The sequence below is a fragment of the Pleurodeles waltl genome, chromosome 4_1 (genome assembly GCF_031143425.1).
Source record: "Pleurodeles waltl isolate 20211129_DDA chromosome 4_1, aPleWal1.hap1.20221129, whole genome shotgun sequence".
Taxonomy (NCBI): Eukaryota; Metazoa; Chordata; class Amphibia; order Caudata; family Salamandridae; genus Pleurodeles; species Pleurodeles waltl.
The window spans coordinates 397,787,987-397,809,703 of NC_090442.1; the positions used below are offsets into that span (position 1 = coordinate 397,787,987).

General features: G+C 45.1%; 1 protein-coding gene across 3 annotated transcripts in view; it reads left to right on the top strand.

Annotated features, from left to right (window-relative positions):
• STK38L (serine/threonine kinase 38 like) overlaps positions 1–21,717 on the top strand; it is a 402,183-nt gene that overhangs the window by 334,617 nt on the left and 45,849 nt on the right. The gene's annotated exons all lie outside the window — the stretch shown is intronic.

Here is a 21,717-nt window from a genome sequence, read left to right on the forward strand (position 1 = left end):
GTGGCACAGGCTGGCTCTGCAGTCTAAGTGGGCTTACGACCAAAGAAATCCATAACATTTCATCAAGGTTTCTGAGAAGACTGCAGAAGGCCTGCAGAGGTGGTTGTGGGACCACATTTGGACTGGTGGCAGACCCCTCTCCTTACCCTACACAGAGAAAACGGTTGTGACGGGTGCATCATTGCTGATTGCTGTGTTGCCCACAAATCATACAAAGGGAAGGTAGTTCTTGGAGGCACGCCGCTTGAAAAGGTGATATCTTTTGGTTACCTTGGTTTAACAATGTCTGAAAATTTGTTTTGGAAATTTCATATCGCCAAGGTGGCGTTGAAGCAAAAACAGTACACTGTGGTTCTAGTCAGGGACTTTAGCACCTCATATGCCAAACCGATCTGCCTGGCACTTCAGATCTAGGAGACTAAGGCTGTTAGTTCCAAGTTATCTGCTGCTGAGCTATGGGGCTGTGTTAAAGCTCAAGAAATATCTGCAGTTAAAAATATCTTTTTAAGGAAACTTGTTTCTCTACCATTTAGCATCCCGCTGTTTGCTCTTTTCAAGGATCTGGTCATCAGGGGAATAGGCCCTAAAGCTAGTTTATGTCCTCTCCTGTTTTGGAGACAGCTCTGTACTACTCCGGAGTTTGCCGCATATACCAAAGCCTTCCAAGATGTAGTTGAAGCTGATCGCTCTCTTAGTGTCCCCTGGTTTAGATATGTCAAGGCTTTGCTGTATTCGCTTGGTTGGTGCAAGCTCTGGGATTGCCCAACTACTGCTGCCTTTCCCTCGAAGCTTGACATTAAAAATAAGTATTGGAAGATGGTAGATTCTGAACAACCGTATGTAGCAATTAATTCCAAGCTGTCATGTTTTTACTGATCTGAAGGATGCGCGCAGCTGTGAGGCACTTTGGGACATAATCTCGACTCTTAAGGACAGGAAGCTGTACTTTCAATTTCGTGTAGGAACCTTACCATTAAGATCATTCACTAGCAGTTGGTCATGTGACGGAAGTACGGTATGCCCAGCTTGTAACGCCCCTATTGAAAATTTGCCCCATGTACTTTTTTGTCTTTCCTGCTTATGTAATCCCTTGCAGGAAGTGGCTTGCACCTACCTGCAGGCTGCTTGGTGTCTGTAGGTCTGCTATAGCTCTACTAATTCTTAAATCAGATATGCATCATGTTTTAGTTACTGCTTTTGCTAAATTTCTTGGTGTTATGTGGCCCAACAGAGCAAAGATTTTATCTTCTTCATGTGGAGTTGCCTTGTATGTATAGTTTTACATAATTGCAGGTTGCCTTCCCAATGACGGTCATAGTTCCGCACATTTCGTGGAATGAATTCTAAATTAGTGTGTGTATTCCTAATACCACTGTGCTGTTGGGCCAAAGAAGTTGTGCAGTGACTGTGTTGGATCTGTGGTTAAAAATGCGAATCTTTGCAATCGACTCTGTAAATCATCTAGGGAAGTGCTTCTCCTCTTAGTTACTGTATTTGGTGTTGGTCGTTGAACAAACTATTGCATTATGCACAGATTTATATATATATATTTTTTTATGTATATATTTTTATATATATGGCATCAGAGTATTCTGTGCGCAATTTTATGTTTAAGTTCTGGGCCCAGTAGTATTTATTATTGTATGTATCGATTTTTATCTTTCTTAACTTATTTTTAATGTATATGAAATGTGATGGTTTTTCTTTGTGTATGTTTTGTGCTTTTATGGTACTAGTTACCAAAATAAAGCTTAATTGAATTGTAATTTTAGTAGTCAGGCATCCCTCTGTGGAATGCTGGGAGAAGTTTGTTGTTTAGTGTTGTTCTCAGCATATTCTACTCTTGCAGACCCAGTTGTTAGAAATTGTGTTATCGGTTGACTAAAGGGTGAGCCCTGGTGAAGAAGCAACCTCAATCCTGTTTAGGGTAAGGCACAAGCAAACCCCAAATTAACCTGTGCTCAACCTCCTGGTAGGTTTGCACAGAGCAGTCAAGCTTAACTTAGAGGCAATGTGTAAAGTATTTGTGCAATACTTTAAACAGTAAAACGACAAAACAATACTTTAAAAGACCCCACACTAGGTTAGAAAAATAGATCTGAACTCAATAAATGAAACAAGACCAAAATGACAAAACTACAATCAGTAGACCCTGAATTGCACATTTAAAAAGAATAAACTTTGAAATAATGCCTGAAAGCAGAAAACACCCACCAGGGATATCTAGTTGTGGTGAACCTGGTCAAAGTCAAAACATTATGCTGACCTCAAGGCGCGGGCCCAATGCAGTCCCAGATTAGCCCCACTGAAATTTTACCCTCATCCAGTTATTTGCCAAGAGTCCCATTCGCATTGGAGAGCGTCACGAAGAGCAAGGAGAGCATCGCAGGAGGCAATTGTCATGGGGCGAACAGGCCGGGCGTCGCAAATGGATGGGCTGGAGCCTCATGCTGGCAGTCTCCCACAGGCTGTCAGTGTTGCTGTGGGAAGAGACAGGCTGGAGGCGGCTCATGCTGGATTTTGCTGCGATTCCGGTGTCGATGGGCCTGGTTGCGAAGAGCCTAAAAGCTTGATTTCAGGAGCTAGTTAGACACAACAAGGGTCTAGGACCTGACTGGCACCACTTGTGAGGTCAGGTGCTCGCTGAAGACTTCTCTAGGAGCTGTATGGGGAGACATTTATGTCCCTGAGGCTCAGATCAAGAGGCAAGCCGACTAGCCCTTTGAGTCACTCTGTGGTCCTGGGTTCAAAATGAAGTTATGGGTCTAAGTCTTCTTTCCCAGGCAAGAGGGCAGCAGTTCCTTTAGAGCAGCAGTCCAGCAGAATGGCAGTCCTTGTAGCGCAAAGCGGTGGTTCTTCCTGCGAGGGTATCCAACGGACTATAAATGTACTGAAGTGGTGATGCTAGAGGTTCTTATTTTATGCTCAGTTGTGCCTTTGAAGTGTAGAAGCTTCTAGAGGCATGTCTTTGAAGTGCATAGATGCTCTGCCTTCCTGGCCCTGGCCCCAGACTAACTACAGGTGTATGCAGCCCTTTCAGTGAAGGCAAGATACAGCCTATTCAGGTGTAGTTGAGGCTTTACCCAGCTCCTCCCTGCCATCCTGCCCAAGATGATCCATCCAGTCACCCCTTACGATCCCATTGTGTGTGGCAATCTAGGAGGAATACACAAAGCCCAACTGTCAACTACCCCCAGTCATGTGACCAGAGATGGCCATAAGGCAAAAAATGTCCAACTTTCGAAAAGTGGCATTTCAGAATTGTAATTTAAAATCTGACTTAACCATAAGTTAGGATTTTAAATTAGGACACCAAACATAGACAAGTATCCGTTACCATTTGAAAATCACACTTCTACAATGTAATAAGGCAACTCCAATGTTATCCTATGAGAGAGATGCAGCAGTGAAAAAAAAATTAAGAGCTTTTCAGTACTGGAACATGTAAAAGTTAAATGTGCACATCCCAAATTTTAAATACAGTACACCCTGCCTTCTGGGCTGTCCAGGGCCTAACCGGGTTGACTTATATGCATTAAAAAAGAGGGGTTTGGGCCTAGCAAAAAGTTTATTTTGCCAGGTTGAAATGGTGGTTTAAAATGCACTCCCAGGCTCTGCACTGACAGGCCTAAGACATGTTTACAGGGCTACTAAGGTGTATTGCACAATCAATGTTGCAAGCCCACTTGTAGCATTTAGTTTACAGTCCCTGGGTACATTTAGTCCCTCTTTGCTAAGGAATTTAAACTAAATTAAATATGCCAAATGGATATCAACCAATTCTACCTTGGTTTAAGGAGAGTCCACGTTGGCACTGGTTAGCAGTGGTACAGTGCACAGTACCAAGGCCAACAAAAACAATCTGAGCAAAAAGTAGGAGGAAGGCAAAAAGTCTGTGGATGACCCTTCAGAAAGACCAGGCCCAAAACCAGTAATCTGATGTCCTACTTTTTTCTCCATATTCCTAGCCCAGCAAGGCCTTTCTTTGGCTACTGTTAAAGCTAATTTGTCAGTCCTATGAACATTTTAATGCTTGCTTGATCAGCCATTGTTTAAATCACCTGCTAATGCATTTTCTAAAGACTTAAACATGTTCTGGCCAAAACCTTTTATGTTGCTTTAGTGGGACCTAAATTTGATTCTCACATGCCTGAGGTGCATCCCATTTGAGCAGTGTACAGTTGCCATCTGTCATGCATGTCGGCTTGTTGCATGAGTGAGCTGCAAGCACTCTGTCTAGCAACTGCACACCATTTTTTATCCTGATGCATTAGTGCTAAGTACTAAGGAGGCGTTACTTCCCACAGTTGTGACACCCTTTCTTATCTGGCAGTCCATCACCCTGCCCGCGTTCTTTGCCCCAACTCCTCCATCCAAGAAGGAAGAAAGACTCCACTTCTTGGATCCAAAGTGAACCTTAAGCTTCTGTTTCAATTGCACTAGGGGCCATCTGGTGTTTGATCAACTCTTTGTGGGGTGCTCTGAGACAAAGAAGGCAAAGGGGTGCAAAAAAAAAACGTACCATCTCTAGATGGATTGTGCTTTGCATAAAGATGTGCAATTGTTAGCCAAGAAGCTTCTGGAAGTCCTGCAGGCTCACTGTGTGGGCAAAGCATACTGTCTGGGCAGCCATGTCCAAAGGGAGGGACACTTTGCCCATTCAGTCCTGCAGGAGCTCTTGGTGTCAGCCATTCCAAAGGCCTGCCACATGGAGAGGTACTGCTTTGGTATCTATTCACAAGATGAGGAATTTGTGGTTAGAAGTATCCATCTGAAGAACAAGTTGCTTACCCTCAGTAACATTCTTTCTGGTGAATAATCTAACTGCAGATTCATTGCCAGCCTTTTCTCCCCCCTTTTCTTTAGAGTAAGCTTCATCTCTGAAAAGGTTCAATTTAGAGATCTGCACACCATCAAATCTGGTTAATATGAACTGCACGTCCAGTGGCGTGGACAGATATCAGAAAGAAACTGATGTCGACACAAGGAGGTGACAATATGTGGCCCTGAAGTCACTTCCAGAATGGTACAGACCTCACATGGAGACACATGATGTCGTCAACCAGCACACAAGAGAATTTCTGAGAAAATTCTCTGAATCATGTCTGGGGCTATTCACAAGGTGAGGAATTTGCAGTTAGAGTATCCAGTAGAATTAGATTTAGCAATGATAAGTAATATGTTCATTTAAAGTCTAATTAAATCAAGAGATTTAAATGTTATGATAGTTTCCTCTCTACTTGTAACAGAGTGAAGTGAAAACTCTATGATGAGGAGAGAGAGCATTCTTCAGAGGAGGGGATAAAGAGTATAAAACAATCTATGGTATTGGCAGTCTTTTACTCGACAAATATTGTAACTTCTGCCAGTGCAACATGCCGATCTCAAAATATCTCATTTAAAAGGCATGTTAAAGTGTTCCATCCAATGTTGCTTGGTGAAGTTAAACAAATGATTAAAATAAGTTACTACAGAACATGATTATTGCAGCAAATGTGTTGTAGATTCATCTGCTATGCACTCTGCTCTGCATACGGTGATGGAGCCAGTTTATGGCTACATGTTTTTCTTTGTTTCGTTTTGGTTTCTGATGTGTCTTGAATTACTTATAATCGCATCCCTGAAATCTACAGTACACAGGGATACAGACTCCAACTGGAATTTAAATTATTTAATTTGATTCAGAGTTGTTTGAGTGCTCTATTGAAAGATTGTGAATCACTGAAAAAGAATCTACACTGAAGATAGGAAAATACGAGGACCATAAAGCTTAAAAAATGGTCACTAATACATGGGCTATTTCCAGCCTGATTTGCCAGGTCACATAGGAATTACTTTAGGGTAATGGAGGTGATGGAAATGGAAAGTACTCCGTTTTACACATCCTGTACTACCTGCTTCCCTTGGAAAGACCACATGATCTTTATTATTTGTTTGCCCAGCTACCATGTTTACTCTAAGGCATGTACAGCTTTTCCTCCATAAAAATATATAAGGACTCTCCAGTATTGAATCTTTCATAGATTCATGTTTGAATCTTCTCCATTGTCGAGGTGGGAGTTCCACAGTAAACATAAGTAGTGCAAAGCAAAATATTAAACAGCAAAGCTCAAAATGTGACATAGGTAGCATATTGACTTCATTTTGTAAAGCAGCAAACTCCAACAAATCGGGATGAAGTTCTTGGATCACTCTTCCCCTCTAGGGCCACCATACCTTAGATTTCTTTATGCACGTAGTGTGAAGGGAATGTCCCTGAGCTCTGCTTGGTTTTCTTCAGCTTGATAACTGATCTCCAGCATCAGTTGAACTTTGATTGAACCCTACCTACCACCCGTTAGAAGGTAACATTTTGGCTGCTGAATTTTGACAGGAAAAATAAGGTCAGAGGGCTTTAAAAAAGATATATTTTTTTAAACCCTGTAAAATCTTTGGTAAACTCAAAACTATTCACTGAAGAGCCACATAAAGAGTGTCTTTACCTGCAGCATCATTGCAATCTCAGGGAATGTGGATACTGACAAAACCCTGAAGGACAGAGAAGACAGACTTCTGAAGAAGATAGCCATGGAAACTCCAGTTTCTGGAGATGAAGGAGAAGAAATATCATCGACCACAAAAAAAAAAGACCAGAAGAGAGAAAGGCTTGAGAAAAAAGGCCCCTCAGTGGAACCTCCTCTTAAGGTCTCCTTAAGCAAGGAAAAAAAATGATACCATCCATGTCTGGAAAAAACTCAAAAAGAGGTTCTTTGACCACATGTTCCTTCTTTAAACAAATAAATAAATCGGGTCTGAACCACCAGCTCTTTCTTGAAGCAATTCTGTTTCTTCAGGGATCACAAATTAGTCCAAAGACCGCTGTTGCTGAAACATGCTTTGACGAAAAATTGTTTGCAAGACAGTCGACACCTATGACCACCACATCGCTGACTGCAACTACGACTGTTGACAATCTTGTTGTAGGCTCTTGTATCAACAACTACATCAGCGTCAGTGATATGCATGTCAAGTGCTACATTACTGCTGTCGTTGGAGACAGTAAGAGCAGCACCATTGACTGGTCCATTGACAAAACCAACAGAATTTATTCCCAGTGGAACAGACCAGACTTCCTCAGGTCAAGCCTATCCATTGCCACCTATGCTTCTCCTTCAATTAGGAGGGTCTGAGGATGACAAAGATGACCATTGCTTTGCCACTGCGTACAGCCCATCCCAGCTTCACATGAAATCGCAGGACTTAGGCAAGGAGGAGGACAGTGAGTACATTTAATGAATCTTTTCTTTTTAGGAAAGGTCTCATGTTAAATTAAGGTCTTAAGAATCCTTTCAAGAACAAAACACATATGATTGCTCATGATGAAATGGCCATCAAGAACTTATGAGGCAGATTCTGGTTGGTCTGATTATGGACCTTTGCCAAATAATCAATAATTACCATAAAAGATATCCTGAATCAGGGAATCCACCTTTTCAAGCACAATTGTTTTCTTTCCCCCATCCGTACGCCTTGTTTGATCCATCAGGTGAGAAGTCCAGTGCCTCAACAGAGGCAACCTGCACAGCCCAGGATACTGAATCATGTTGCCGTTTATGATGATTATGTGCAAGAGGATGATGATGCTAAGCAGGAAGAGGAGGAAATTATTCACAATCAGCAGTCTTTTACAGTAGATGAGTGAGATGAGTGAGACGATTATGTGACACCACTCATCACCTGCTGCCAGTTCCCCTTAGAATTATACCAGAAGATTCCAGGCTCTCCTAAAAAGAGCATCCAAGTTCTTTAAATTCTGGTGCCAGTGAATAAACTGTTTACTGTATAACTTTAAGGAGTCCTCTAGAAGGTCTGTAAAGGCTATACCTATAGTTAATCACATAAGGATTTAAGCTTTAAAATTAATTGTAGGAAAGTACCCTCTTTCTTGGCGTGATTACTCCCATTTTCTGCCTGTTGTCAGTATGTTTGAATGTGTCTATTGGGTTCCTGCCAACCAGGACCCCCGCAGATTTGCTTACTCCTCTAAATTGTACCTTTTTCTTCCCGCAATTGGCATTCTGGTCTACCCCTGCCCCCTTTGTTACCCATCCCCCCCCCATGTAAGTCCCTAGTATATGGTACGTAAGTACCCAGGGCATTGGGGTTCCAGGTGATCCCTATGGGCTGCAACAGTTATTCTGCCACCAATAGGGAGCCCATGCAAATGGTTCTGCAGATCTGCCATTGCAGCCTGCGTGAAACGCGTGCATGCACCTGTTTTCACTACAGGTCACTACACCAGGTCACCATAACTCACCCCTGTGTTATTCCCTCTTAGCCCAGAGGGCAGGGTGCAGGTACCTGTGTGTGAAGGCACCCCTACACTATCCGAGGTGCCCCCACAAACTGCAGATCAATTTTCCTGAGCTTTGTGAGTGCCGGCATGCCACTTTACGCGTGTACTGGACATAGTTCACTACTTATGTCCAGCTACATAATGGTAACTCCAAACCTGGGCATGTTTGGTATCAAACATGTCAGAATCATACCCCAATACTGTTGCAAGTATTGGAAGTATGATTCCATGCACTCTGGGTGCTCCTTAGAGGACCCCCAGCATATGCTACCACCAGTCTTACAGGGTTTTCTGGGCAGCCCAGCTGCTGCCACCCCTCAGGTTTCTGCCCTCCTGCTGCTCGATCTGATCAAGCCCAGGAAGGCAGAACAAAGAATTTCCTTTGGGAGAGTGAGGTAACAGCCTCTCCCTTTGTAAATAGGTGTGACTGGCTTGGGAGTGGTAGCCTTCCTAAGCCACTGGTTTGCTTTGAAGGCAACCCCCCCCCCCCCTCCACCACCGCCCCCCTCTCGCCCCACACAATACCTGCTCTGGCATGAAACTGGGCAATGGAAAGCGGAGTGACCACTCCCCTGTCCATCGCCACCCCAGGGGTGGTGCCCAGAGCTCCTCCAGAGGATCCCTGGGTTCTACCATCTTGTTTCCAGGCAGGTGACGGCAGAGCCCCCTCCTGATAGGTGCTTACCTGGTTAGGTGACCAATCCCCCTTTCAGGGCTATTTAGGGTCTCTCTCTTGGGTGAGTCCTCAGATTTGGCTTGCTAGATTCCAGCAGGACTCCTCTGCAACCTCTGCTTTTACTTCTGGCCTCCGTAACTGCAACTGGCACCTCCAGAACCAAACACGCTGCTTCAATTTTTTATCATCATGATTTGGAACTCCAAAGAGATCCACATGTATAGTGGTACAAAACAATATAAATACATAATAAATTAATACATAAAAAAAATTAAGCTCCAAACCATCAAATCATTCGAAATACTTCACTCATTACAGATACTTTCAATAAATGGCAATATTTGATACTAAAAATTCTAAGTAACCCCGTTCAGAAGGCCCCTCCTCCCTCAAAGCTTCAGAAAAAACTCTAAAAGACCCATGCAGTCACTGTGATACTTAATTTCCACGCAAGGGCCCACTAGGCAATCTAAACCCCAGAGATTGATGTAACTGCTGGAAAGTTTAAAAAAAATTAAAAATCCTAAATCAAAATCTTTCATTTCGGGAGTTATAACATAAGTCTAAAGCCTCTCTTTAAGATCTAATATTTAACCTCAGGTAGAGGGGTTTTAATCATAATTTCCTCTGAGCGTCTAAAACTGGGCAGACAAATAAAATATGCTTAATTTTCTGTACCCCTCCATGACACAAGTCACACAAATTAGTGGCACCATCCCATTCGGAAATGAAGTCCCTCAGAGGTACTCTATCAAGTCTAATCAGTACAAAACGTCATCTCACACCATGTGGGAGATTCCAAGTCAGGTAGGGTTGAACCACTTTCAGAGACACTGACTTGATTACATTCTCGAGTCCTCTTTTAGGGCGGCACAACTCAAGAGCCAACAAGAAGCCTTAGGACCATTTTATGTCCTTCAAAAAATGTTTTAGGATTATAGGGGGAGTCACAGAAATGTAATCCGGATCCAGCTCTATAAACTGGATAGCATAAATGTAATCTCTAAAAAACCTGGATTTTCCTTTGCAAATTGTTAAAAAATTCATTAATAGCCAGGGTTCTCAGTTTAGATTTCTCACTGTGTAAAAGGAAATGTACCCTCCAGATCACAGCGGCTAGACCCTGTACAAAGATATTCTTAATTCCAAATTCCAGTCTAAGAGCTGCCCCTGAAGCCGAGTTATTGCAAGAAGCAAGCGTCTTAAGATCAGGCTTTCTGTTTTATCAAGAAAGTCAGTCCCATTTGTCTATATCTATGCATTCCATCTCATACAAAAGAGTAACTGGGATCTTAGCCTGATAGGCAGACAATAGATGTGAAAAATGGCATTTACCGTTTGCATTGAAAAAAGCCACTAAGCCTTGAGCATGTGAGAGAGCCTTACTAATATTATTGCAAATGTGATCTTGATAATTTATCGTGGCCAAAAAGATTTTTCCCAGAAACTGATATGCATCTACCCGCTCCAACTTATGTTGATCCAAGAAACAAGGGGAACAAACTTTCCTTCTGTTTTTTTCCCCGTGAAGCAAACAAGCTGAGACTTAAATGTATTAATTCTCAGGTGGTGTTTCACTGAGTAAGAATTTAGATCGGACAGACGTTGATTTAGGCCCTTGAGATCAAAGACAACTATATCATCTGCATATAATAGGCAGGCGAATGGTCGGCCACCCACAGCTGGGCCATAACCCTTCGCACTACTGAGGATTTTGGGGAGGTCATAGATGTATAGTGAAAATAGCAATGGAGCCAATAAACAGCCCTTCTTCAGGCCATTTTTAGTTAGAAATGTTTAAGCCAGGCCCTGCTGTCCACCCATAAGGATTTTACACCAAGTCGAAGAGTGCAGGGCAATCACTAATCGCAGCAGGCAAGGCGGAACCCCTAGCTCCTGAAGTTTCCACCACTAGATCTTCCTGTCCACTCTATCAAATGTGAGGCAGTAATTAATAAACACTGCATAAACCATTCCCCTCTCCCCTAGTCTGAACATATTTGTCAATAATTGTTAGCATTTTTAGATGTTATGGGCCTTTCTAACGCCTTCCTGTTCCACTGGAAGAATATTATTTTTCTCTACCCACTCTGTTAATTGTGTTAGAATATTTTTCACAAATATCTTGCCTGTTGCATCTAACAAGGTAATTTGTTGCTAGTTTGAAGCTACTGTTTTATCACCCTTTTTGTATAAGGGGAGTATGATACTACCATTCCAAGATTTAAGGATAATACCTTGAAAGTACCAGGCGCAAAATACTGGGTGGAGAAGTCTTGCCCAGAGCTAAGGCTCCCTTTTAATTAGTGTCATCTGTACCTCGTCGGGACCCATGGCTCCTGATAAGCGCATTCAATTTATAATTCCCTCTAACTCGAGCACGGAAGGTGAGCCCATATTGACCACTTCGCTATCCCCATTTAGTACTGTCACTACTTTCCCATGGTCCACCACCCGGTTTTCAGCATAAAAGGCCCAAATATAGAACCTCCAGTCACCCTCTATTATCAGGGGAGCAAAAAGAGTTTTGCGATTTCCGCTCCCCTCGGAAATAATAGCCCAAAATTTAATAGGGTTTCTCGTTGCAGCTGCTTCCCTCAGTGCGATCACCTTATGATCCGCTTCTTTCTTTCAAATAGCCTGTTTTGCCCTCGATCCTCTTCTCTTAAGGAGTGATATTTTCCTACTCCTTTCCATAAACTTACACTCAAACTGGCACCTTATCAATTTGTTAATTTCTCTATTCACATTTGCGCTGCTTCCAAGAAGAAAGGACTCTTCAGCAACATTGTTTCCAGGGCTCCTGCCAGCTTTGCAACATTTCCCCCGCCGTGCATCCTCAAAAGACTGCAACTCTTCAGCCTCTTCAGAAGAAAAAGGAATCTCCCTTGGAGTGAAGGAGTCACTCCCCTGCAACCGCAGGCACCTACAACAAGCGACAACCGGCTGCCTGGATCCCCTCTCCTGCTGAGCTGCGTGGATCTTGCATTATGGGTGGTGGTCCGGAGTAGTCCTCTTGGTCCTCTCTGTCAGCTTTCCAACTTTGGTGAAGATAAGCCCCTGTCTTCCCACACAGGACAGTACACCTGTGCACCGTGTCTCTTGCAGCTGCCAAGGGTTGTTTGCATCTCCTCCAAGGGATCTCCAGGCGACGTGTAGCGCCAGCCCCTGGCACTCCGTCCTGCAAAGCACAGCCGCCTGCGTGGTTCTCCTGCAGCCTGGGATCCTCTTTTGTGGTGCTGCATGGGCTTCTTCTCCGACTCCTGTGTCCCCGTCCTGTCGGTGCTGCCTCCGCTCCTGTGGGCTCTCAGCGATGCTGAGGGTCCCCTGTGACTCCCCCTCCTGGTTTGAGTCCTCCTGGGCCTTGCTGGTCCCCGGCAGCACTTCTTTTCCACAAACCGCGTGTTTTCCTTTGCCAAGGCTTGTTGGTGGAAATTCTGCCCCGACACCTGCCTGCAATCTTCCTTCCGGCGTGGGACATCTTCTGCATCCATCAGGAACTCTTCTCTGACTCCAGGGCTGCAGTGCTGGCCTGTTCTTCATTACCGTTGACTAACTCCTGCGTCCACAGCTGGGTGGGGTAGTACCTCCTACCCCTCCTGGACTCCACTGTGACTCTTGGACCTGGTCTCCTCTCTCCACAGGTCTTCTTTCTTCAGGAATTCCCCTTAGAATCCACCTCTCATTTTTCTTGCAGTCTTCTCTGAGTGTCTTCATTTTCTTCTTTTCCTCCTTTTGGGAGGTTTGGGGAAAATCCAGTGTTTTACTCCTGCATTCCTGGTCGCTGGGGGTATTGTGTTACTTACCTCTGTGGGTTTTAAGTAATCCCAGCTCCCATCTACACATTTTACTTACCTAGGTGGGGGTATCTTGTTCGCATTCCATTTTTTTAGTATATGGTTTGTCTTATTGGACTAGACTTATGATGGAGGGACCCTGTTTGGGAAATATGTTGAAGATGTGTTACAATTGATGAAAAAGGTACAGAGACGGAGTGATCCTTGAGGGAGTTTACATCAGTGTTGTTTTTGGTCTTTTCAAGGAGCTAGAGGAAGCGGGTATTATTCATACTGGGGAAACTATGAAGCATAGAGGTACCCACCATATTCCCAGGTTCAAAAAGGTTATCTCCACCAATACCCACAAGCAGTACAGAGCTCCACCAGCTGCTTATTCCCGGCAGGCTCCTCAAAAAAGAACTGCAGCCATGGGACACAGATAAGAATCATTCAGAGTATCATCTATTTGGTTTGTTGGGTGTTGGACCTAATGGTCACACCTTATAATTTACTCAAGTTCTCCTTGAAATCCTCCTCGCCGGAGGTCACACCAACATCTTTCTGTTAAAGAAATTCAATCACTCCTACACAATGTGCTATAGAGGAAGTCACCTATACTCACCTAAACACAGGTTTTTATTCAGATGTCTTCCTTATAAAGAAAAGACCAGGCAAATGGAGGCGGGTGCTAAATCTGAGACAGCTGACCAAATATAAAAAGTAACAATTGTTAGGATGGTCATGCTGCAGGACATCCTTCAGGTGCTGAATCTAGGAGATTTCATGATGTCTCTAGACCTTTGAGGCACTTACTTCCATATCCTTGTGCATATAAATCACAAATGTATTGCACCGGGTAGTGGCCTTTCTAAAGAGAAACAGTCACTAGATTTTTTCGTACCTGGATGACTCTTAAAAGGATCCTTTTTCAGTCATATCTTTAACCACACCTATTCCACCTTCTTTCCCACCCCTAGTGGTTCCTTTCGCAGGTCATCCTCTGCTTCCTTCCAGCATCAGTAGGCTCAGCGACCCTCTACAAGGGTCTGCTTCCAAGGGGCATACTGGGGCAGCAGCTGTAAAGGTAGAGGTAAGGGCAGCTCCCTGAAAGGAACTGCCCCCACCAAGCAATGACTTGCCCTACCTTTTCCCCCCCCCCCCCCCCCCCCCCGGACCACACAGCACCTGTAGGGGGATGACTTCAGAGGTTCTTCCCCACCTTGCAACTTGTCACCTCAGACCAGTGGGTATTAGCCATCATTCAACATGGTTGTTGTTTGGAGCTCACTTTTACGTCTCCCAGCATACCACCAAGCGCTTCTTTTCAAGGGGGCTATAGAGCCTGTGCCACAACACCTGCAGGGCAGAGGAATGTATTCTCTCTTCTTCCTCATTCCTAAGAATGATGGATTCCTCAGGGCAATCCTGGACCTCGGGCCACTCAACGATTACATCCTCTCAGAACATTTCCATGTGGTCACTCTTTAGGATGTTATTCCGCTGCTACAGCAAAGCAACTTCATGTCTGCACTTGACCTCAGAGGCACCTATTTCCTCATCCTGGTTCATCTAGTGTGGCATCACTACCTCCATTTTGAGGTAAGTGGAAAACACTATCAGTTCAATGTGCTGCTTTTCAGGGTCACCACCACACCTCAAGAATTTACTAAATGCCTCCCAGTAGTAGCAGTGGACTTTCTGATAGAGGGCATCCATGCATTTCCATACCTGGTTGATTGGCTGATATGGAGCATAATGCAGGAGCAGTGTCATGCACACACACTGGCTACTATAAACCTCTTACACAATAGGAAGTTTACCATCAACACAGGGAAGTCCTACCTCCAACCCCTTCAGATCCAACCATATTTAGGTACTATCCTCCATGTTCAAATGGGCAAGGTCTATCCCAGCCCTGCAAGGGTGCAGTCTTTCAATGCGTTGAAGATCACAAGATCATGAAGGCCTTTCTTCACTACATTGTGAGTAAGGTAGTCCTCATCCAGAAAGAAAGCATACAGTCATGCATTATCTGCAGAAACAAAGAGGCACTTACTGTTCCCTGCTTTCTCAGCTAGCCCAGGCCATTTGGAGGTGGGCTCTCCACCACAGGATCCATATGCTGGCTGAGTACCTTCGAGAGTGGACAACAACTTTGCAGACCTCTTCAGTGGGATGCAGCAACAAGACCATGAGTGGGAACTCCACCTGGGAGTCCTCTTCCTGCACTTCCAGCGATGGAGATATGTTCTGACATGAACCTTTTTGCCACAGCAGAACACGCTAAATGCCCAAACTTTGCCTCCAGATTCCCATACCCACAATCCATGGGCAATACTCTATCGATGAATTGGTCAATGATATTAGCCTATGCTTTTCCACCTGTCCTTCCATTTGTGGCTCTGAGGCTTCAGCAAACCTGTCATCCTAGTGGCTCCCAACTGTGCCATACAGCTGAGGTTCACCACTCATCGAGCGCTTGGTGGTTCGCCACGAGAGGCTCCCCAACATGCCTGACCTTCTGCAGGAGGCAGGCCTGGTTTGTAGTGGGTACCTAAGGGACTTGCGCCTTATACCAGGTCCAGTTATCCTTTATTAGTGAAATGTAGACAGTGTCTAGAAGCCAGGCGCTCTAGGGGTAGTGTGGATGAGCAGCCAATGCCTAACTAGGAGACATGCAAAGCTCATGCAATACCTCTGTAGTCACACAGTACTTACTCACATGAAAGAAAATACTCAGTGTTACAAAAATAAAGGTACTTTATTTTGGTGACACAAATGCCAAAAATACCATAGAGACTATACTCCCTTAGGAGGTAAATAATACACAAATTATCTATACTAGTATGCAGAAATAGCTGTAAAAACAGTTAGAAAGCAGTGCAAATAGTGAAAATCACAATAGTTAGAAACGGTCCCAGGGAGAACACAAACCATATACTAAGAAAGTGTAATGCGAATGTCGGTTTCCCACCTAGGCAAGCGTAGTGTATAGTGGAGTGCTAGGAGTATTAGAAAACACCAAAGGTAAGTAATATAACCCACCCCATAGCCCAGGAAAGCAGGAGTAAATCACGGTAACTTTCCTAGAACACACGAGAAAGAAGATTATGCAAGAACCAAAAGAGACTGCAAGACACCAATGATGGATTCCTGGACCTGAAGATCTGTGGAAGAAGTGTCCATGTCCAAGTAGCACTGAAGAGTCCAGGGAGAACAGGAGCCCCTGCTAACCCGGATGAAGATGCAAAAGAAGAACTGCTGGTGAAGAACAACAGTCAGTACTGCACCCAAAAAGACAGATGTGGGTTCCTGGCTGATGCAGATGTCCCACGCCGGATGGATGATTGTAGTCTGGTTTGTGTCACTGGATTCTGCCAACAAGCCTTAGCACCCACAAAGCTCCCGGTTAGCAGAAAATGGCGCTGCCCAGGACCAGGAGGGACCTGGTGGACTCTACCCAGAAGGGAGAGTCAGAGGGGGCTCTCAGCAACTCAGAGCCCTCAGAAGACCAGGCAATACACACAGGAGTCCCACAGCACAGGGACAAAGAAGGTGCAAAAGGAGACCCATGCAGCACTATAACAATGTGTCCCACGCCACCGGAGAACCACGCAGTAAGCTGTGCGTCGCACGAAGGAGTGCTGGGTTCCAGAGCTGCACGGTGCACAAAGAACTTCGTAGAAGGATGCCAACAGGCCTTGGCAACTGCAAAATACGCTGTGCACTGGGGGTACTGTCTTGCGTGGGGATGCAAGCTCTTACCTCCACCATAGTTGGACGTCAGCACCATCGGGACCTCTTCAGTCCACCACCCATGATGCAGGATCCACGCAGCTAGTCAGGAGAGGGGTCCCACAAAATCGGTCGTTGTTGCAGAGGGGTGCCTGCTGAAGCAGTGAAGTGACTCCTTCACTCCAAGGGAGATTAATTTGTTCTTCTGGTGCAGGTTGAAAACAGGCTGTCCTCTGAGATGCACGACCGGTAAACAGTTTCAGTTGCTGGCAGGAGCTGAAGATACAATGTTGCAGAAGTCATCTTTGCTTCTTTGTTGCCGTTGTACAGTTCCTGGAGGGTCCAGGTGCAGTTTCTTCGGTAAGAAGGTGAAGTAAAGGATGCAGAGGATTCCTGCTGTAGTCTTGCAATCCCAATCTGCTGAACCACCACAGAGAGAGACCTTAAATAGCCCTGGAAGGCGGATTGGTCAGCTAACAGGTAAGCATCTATCAGGGGAGGGCTCTGACGTCACCTGCTGGCCCTGTCAACTTGGATTCCAAGATGGCAAAACCCAGGGACCCTCTGGAGGAACACTGAGCACCACACCTGGGGTGGTGATGGGCAAGGGAGAGGTCACTTCCCTTTCCTTCTTCCAGTTTCGTGCCAGAGCAGGGACTGGGGGTCCCTGAACCGGTGTAGACTGGATTATGCAAGGAGGGCACCATCTGTGCCCTTCAAAGCATTTCCAAAGGCTGGGGGAGGCTACCCCTCCAAAGCCTGTATCACCTATTTCCAAAGGGAGAGACTGCCACACCCCTCTCCCAAAGGAAATCCTTTGTTCTGCCTTCCTGGGCTTGAGCTGCTCAAGCAACAGGAGGGCAGAAACCTGTCTTGAGAGGTGGCAGCAGCTGGACTGCCTGGAAAACCTCAGAAGGCTGGAATGGGAATACTGGGGGTCCTCCAACGAGCCCCCAGAGTGCATGGAATCATACAACCAATACTTGCAAAAGCATTGGAGTATGATTTCAACATGTTTGAAACCAAACATGACCATGTTCGGAGTTACCATTTTGTAGCTGGACATAGGTAGTAACCTATGTCTAGTACACGCGCAAAATGGCATCCCTGCACTCACGAAGTCTAGGGAAATGGTCCTGGAGGTCGTGGGGTCACCTCCGCTAGTGCAGGGGTGCCCTCACACACAGGTACTCTGCACCCTGCCCTCAGGGCTGAAGGGTCTGCTATAGGGGTGACTTATAAGTGACCTGATGCAGTGTAAATGGCAGTGAAAGGGTGCATGCACCTTTTCACGCAGGCTGCAATGGCAGTCCTGCAGAAGCCTTTGCATGCGCTCCCTAAAAACGTAAAACTTAAACTTAAACTTCGCACTTGTATAGCGCACTACTCAGCCGTTAGGGTCTCAAGGCGCTGTATGCATACCGCTGTGGAACCCCTCCTGGCTTTTCCCTGTGAGGCGCCTACTCTTGAGCAACCCCCAGGGTGAAGCCAGGCATCCAAGCGCTGTCAGGGCCGTTGTGGAGATTAAGCAAGCTATTGCCCAGAGTTACAGAGTGGGACCCATTAATTAGATTAGGCACTGAGGCGAGAATTATCTGGTCCAAGGGAATTGAGCCCAAGACCCGCCGAGGCGGGAATTGAACCTTGGTCCCAGCCAGATCTCTGCATCAGGGTCTGCCGCTCTAACCATTGTGCCACACTTCTCCACTATGTGTGGCAAAAGAAATGCTGCAGCCCGTAGGGATCCCCTGGATCTCCAATGCCCTAGGTACCATATACTAGGGACTTATATGGGGGCACGAGTATGCCAATTTTGAGTGAAATACTGGGTTACCCGTATGCAGTGACAAAGTTTAGAGGAGAGAGAGCATTATCACTGGGGTCCTGGTTAGCTGGATCCCAGTGAACACAGCCAAAGGCTGACAAGCAGAAAATGGGGGTAAAATAGGGGTAACCATTGCAAAAAGAGGGTACTTTCCTACACCTTCTCATGCAGAACCATATGGAAATGAGGCACCTCGGCCCCAGGAGCCTCAACCTTGTGATCTGGGTTCTGAAGTATTAAAGTTTGATTACCTCAACCTACCTCCCAAATGCAATATTCTCATCGGGGAACTCCGACCTACTACTCTTGCCTGCTATGCGGCCAAATGGAAAAGGTTTTGTGGCCAAATGGAACGGTTAGTGCATCTCAAAACACATTGACCCCCCCCCTTAGTAGTTAGTGTCCAGGGCATTGTCTGCTACCTATTATAGCTACCAAGTTGTGGACTAGCCTTCACCCCCATCTTGGCCAACTTGCTTCTCTCCAAAATAGGCAGAGCATTTCCATCTTTAGGATTCCGGTCATCAACTCCACATCCTCCCGCCCAACACTCCCTCCCCTCCCCTCCAGACTGAGGAATGGTGTGGAAGCTCAAGATCGTCCTTGCAAGAGTTATGGGTCCTCCATTTGAGCCCTTCCATTCATGCCTTCATCATTTCCTCTCTTGGAAGTTGGTGTTTGAGTTATCACCTCCCTCAGCTCCAAGCTTTAACATTTAAAGGACCTTTCTTTTAGGGTTGTCCTTTTCATTAACCCTAAATTTATTCCTAAAGTGGTCTCCCAGTTTCTTTCCTCAACCTGACTCAGTTGCAGAACGGGTCCTCCACACCTTGGACGTTAAGCGAGACATAATGCACTATGTGGATAGGACTAACTCCTGTTGAAAGACTCAACTGCTCTTTCCAAACCGCAAAAAAGGAAAGCTTTATCAACGTCAGGCATAACCAGATGGATAGTTAAATGTATCCACACATTTTATCTAAAAGCTAAGAGGGCCTTGCCTGTTTGTCCAAAAGCCCACTCTACTAGAAAAAAGGGGGCTTCTGTGGCTTTCCTGGGTCGATGAGGGTGTGCGTGGTTCGCAGGTGGGGTTGGAGGTAGTTTCAGATCTTGGCAGCGAGTTGGGAGAAGGCACTTTCTTTGCTGCGGCTTCCTCAAACTCTTGGGACTTGGACGACTGATGTTGGTCAGAGCTTCCTTGTGGGTTCGTGGAAGAGGAGTCTGTGTCCGATGTTGTGGACGGCTTTGTATGCAATGGTTAGGACCTTGAATTTGCATCTCTTGTGCACAGACAGCCAGTGGAGTTTCCTGAGGTGTGGGGTGATGTGGGTCTTCCTAGGAAGGTCCAGGATTAATCTTGTTGTCGCATTCTTGATGGTCGGGAGGCAGTGAAGGAGTTAGGCAGAGTCCGACATAGATGGCATTTCTGTAACCTATCCTGCTGGTTATGCTGGCTTGGGTTAATGTTGTTCTGGTCACGTTGGGATCCATATGAAAATCTTCCGTAGCATGAGGAGGTTTTGGAAGCTGGCAGCGACAGCTGCGTTTATCTTCCGTTTGAAGGAGAACTTGCTGTCTAGGATGATGATGCTGCGATTGCGGTCATGGCGTTGCAGAAGTTGTCTCAAGGGGAAGCATGAATCTCAGACAGGGAGAGAATAAGTTGAGTGTTGTCTGCGTATGAGATGATGTTGAGTCCATGCGAATGCTCAGTCTCTGCTAGGGGTGTCCGCTACGGGTTTAAAAAGGGTGGGGCTGAGTGAGGAGCCCTGGGGCACGCTGCATATGGTGCTTTTTAGTTCTAATGTAAAAGGTAGGAGGTGGACTCTGGGCGCGTCCTGTGATGAAAGTCTGGATCCAATTGAGGGTGTTGTTTCGTTTCCCAATGTGGTGGGGTCTTGAAGTGAGGGTGTAGTCCGAGATGGTGTTAAATGCAGCAGAGCAGTATAGGAGAATCAATGCCGCTTTCGCTCTGTGATCGAGGAGGGACCTGATGTCTGTTACAGCAAAGCAGCTACTTGGTTTACACCACACACTTTCATTAAACAGTATTGTATGGATGTACCAGTGCGTCAACAAGTCAGTGTTGGTCAAGCAGTACTATGTACCCTTTTCCAGTGTACTGCAACACCCACAGACTAGCCAGCGCCTATGTGAGGACTGGTTTACAGTCTGCACAGCATGTGTATCTACAGCCACACATGCCTTGAAAGGAAAATGGTAATTAAACTGTAAGCATCTGTTTGTGGTATATAATTTTGTAAATTCACATGCACTCACCAACTTCAGATGGAGATGGAATGGGATGAGATCAAGAGATACTTGTAGTCTGTCTGTCCCCTGGCCCAACACTAGATGGCAGGAGTAGGAACAGCATGTGAATCTACAGAACGGCATACCACAAACAGACGCTTACAAGGTAAGTAACATTTTCCTTTTACTCTAGCAGATACGCTCACAAGATCATGCAGGTGATGCCTTTCAGATGGCATGATGAGGGAAATTTGCTCACGCTTTCCTTCATCTACCTGATACCCAGACTTCTCAACAAAATGTCAGAACAATATCATATTGCTTTGACCACTCTCAGAAATTCTCACAGTACACAAAAGTCAGGATCTTCATCCAACCTCAAAATTTCTCAATTTATTGACTTGACTCCAAATTACAATGAATTGCATTCCTTGCATATTCCTCAGGAATGCAGACCTTTTAGCAAAAGCTAGAGCAGAATCACTTATAAGATCAAATGTTCTTTGTTTTGCATGGGGTGCTCTCAAAAGACGACCCTTTCTTAGAAACTTCTCGGCGGATTCTACCATACCTGCTTTTTTTTTAGCACATTCTCGCCTTTCTCATAGGTCAGTCAAAGGTCACTGAGCTGCAATTTCTTGATTTTAGGATAACTATACCAAAAATCAGTATGGGCAAATCTATTACAGAAGCAGTTTTAAGACCATCCTTTTGAGTCTTACCTCATCTTTCTTGTTAAATGACTTTGTTGTAAGTCCTTACTTAAAGAAAAATGTGTGTAATTCAAGCCTTTACAAATAAGCATACATACTTTAAATTCAAAGATGAGTAATTTTACGCATGAATGATTTCCTACCTATTGTAACAGAAAGTTTCAATTCTGTTAAGGACACAGAGGCGAGGATTAGGCTTGTCTTCTTTTTTTATTATTAAACAGCAGCCATTACTTTAACTTTTAACAGACTTCATTTCCCATCAGCCTAGGGGAACAAGTCACAGTCCAACCATTGAACATCCAATCAGATGCAGCCAGGACCCCCTCCATAGTCCTACGACACTGTTGCCACCTTTCTTCTTGCGATTGCAGACAGAGAGTGTAGTTCTTACTCTTGTT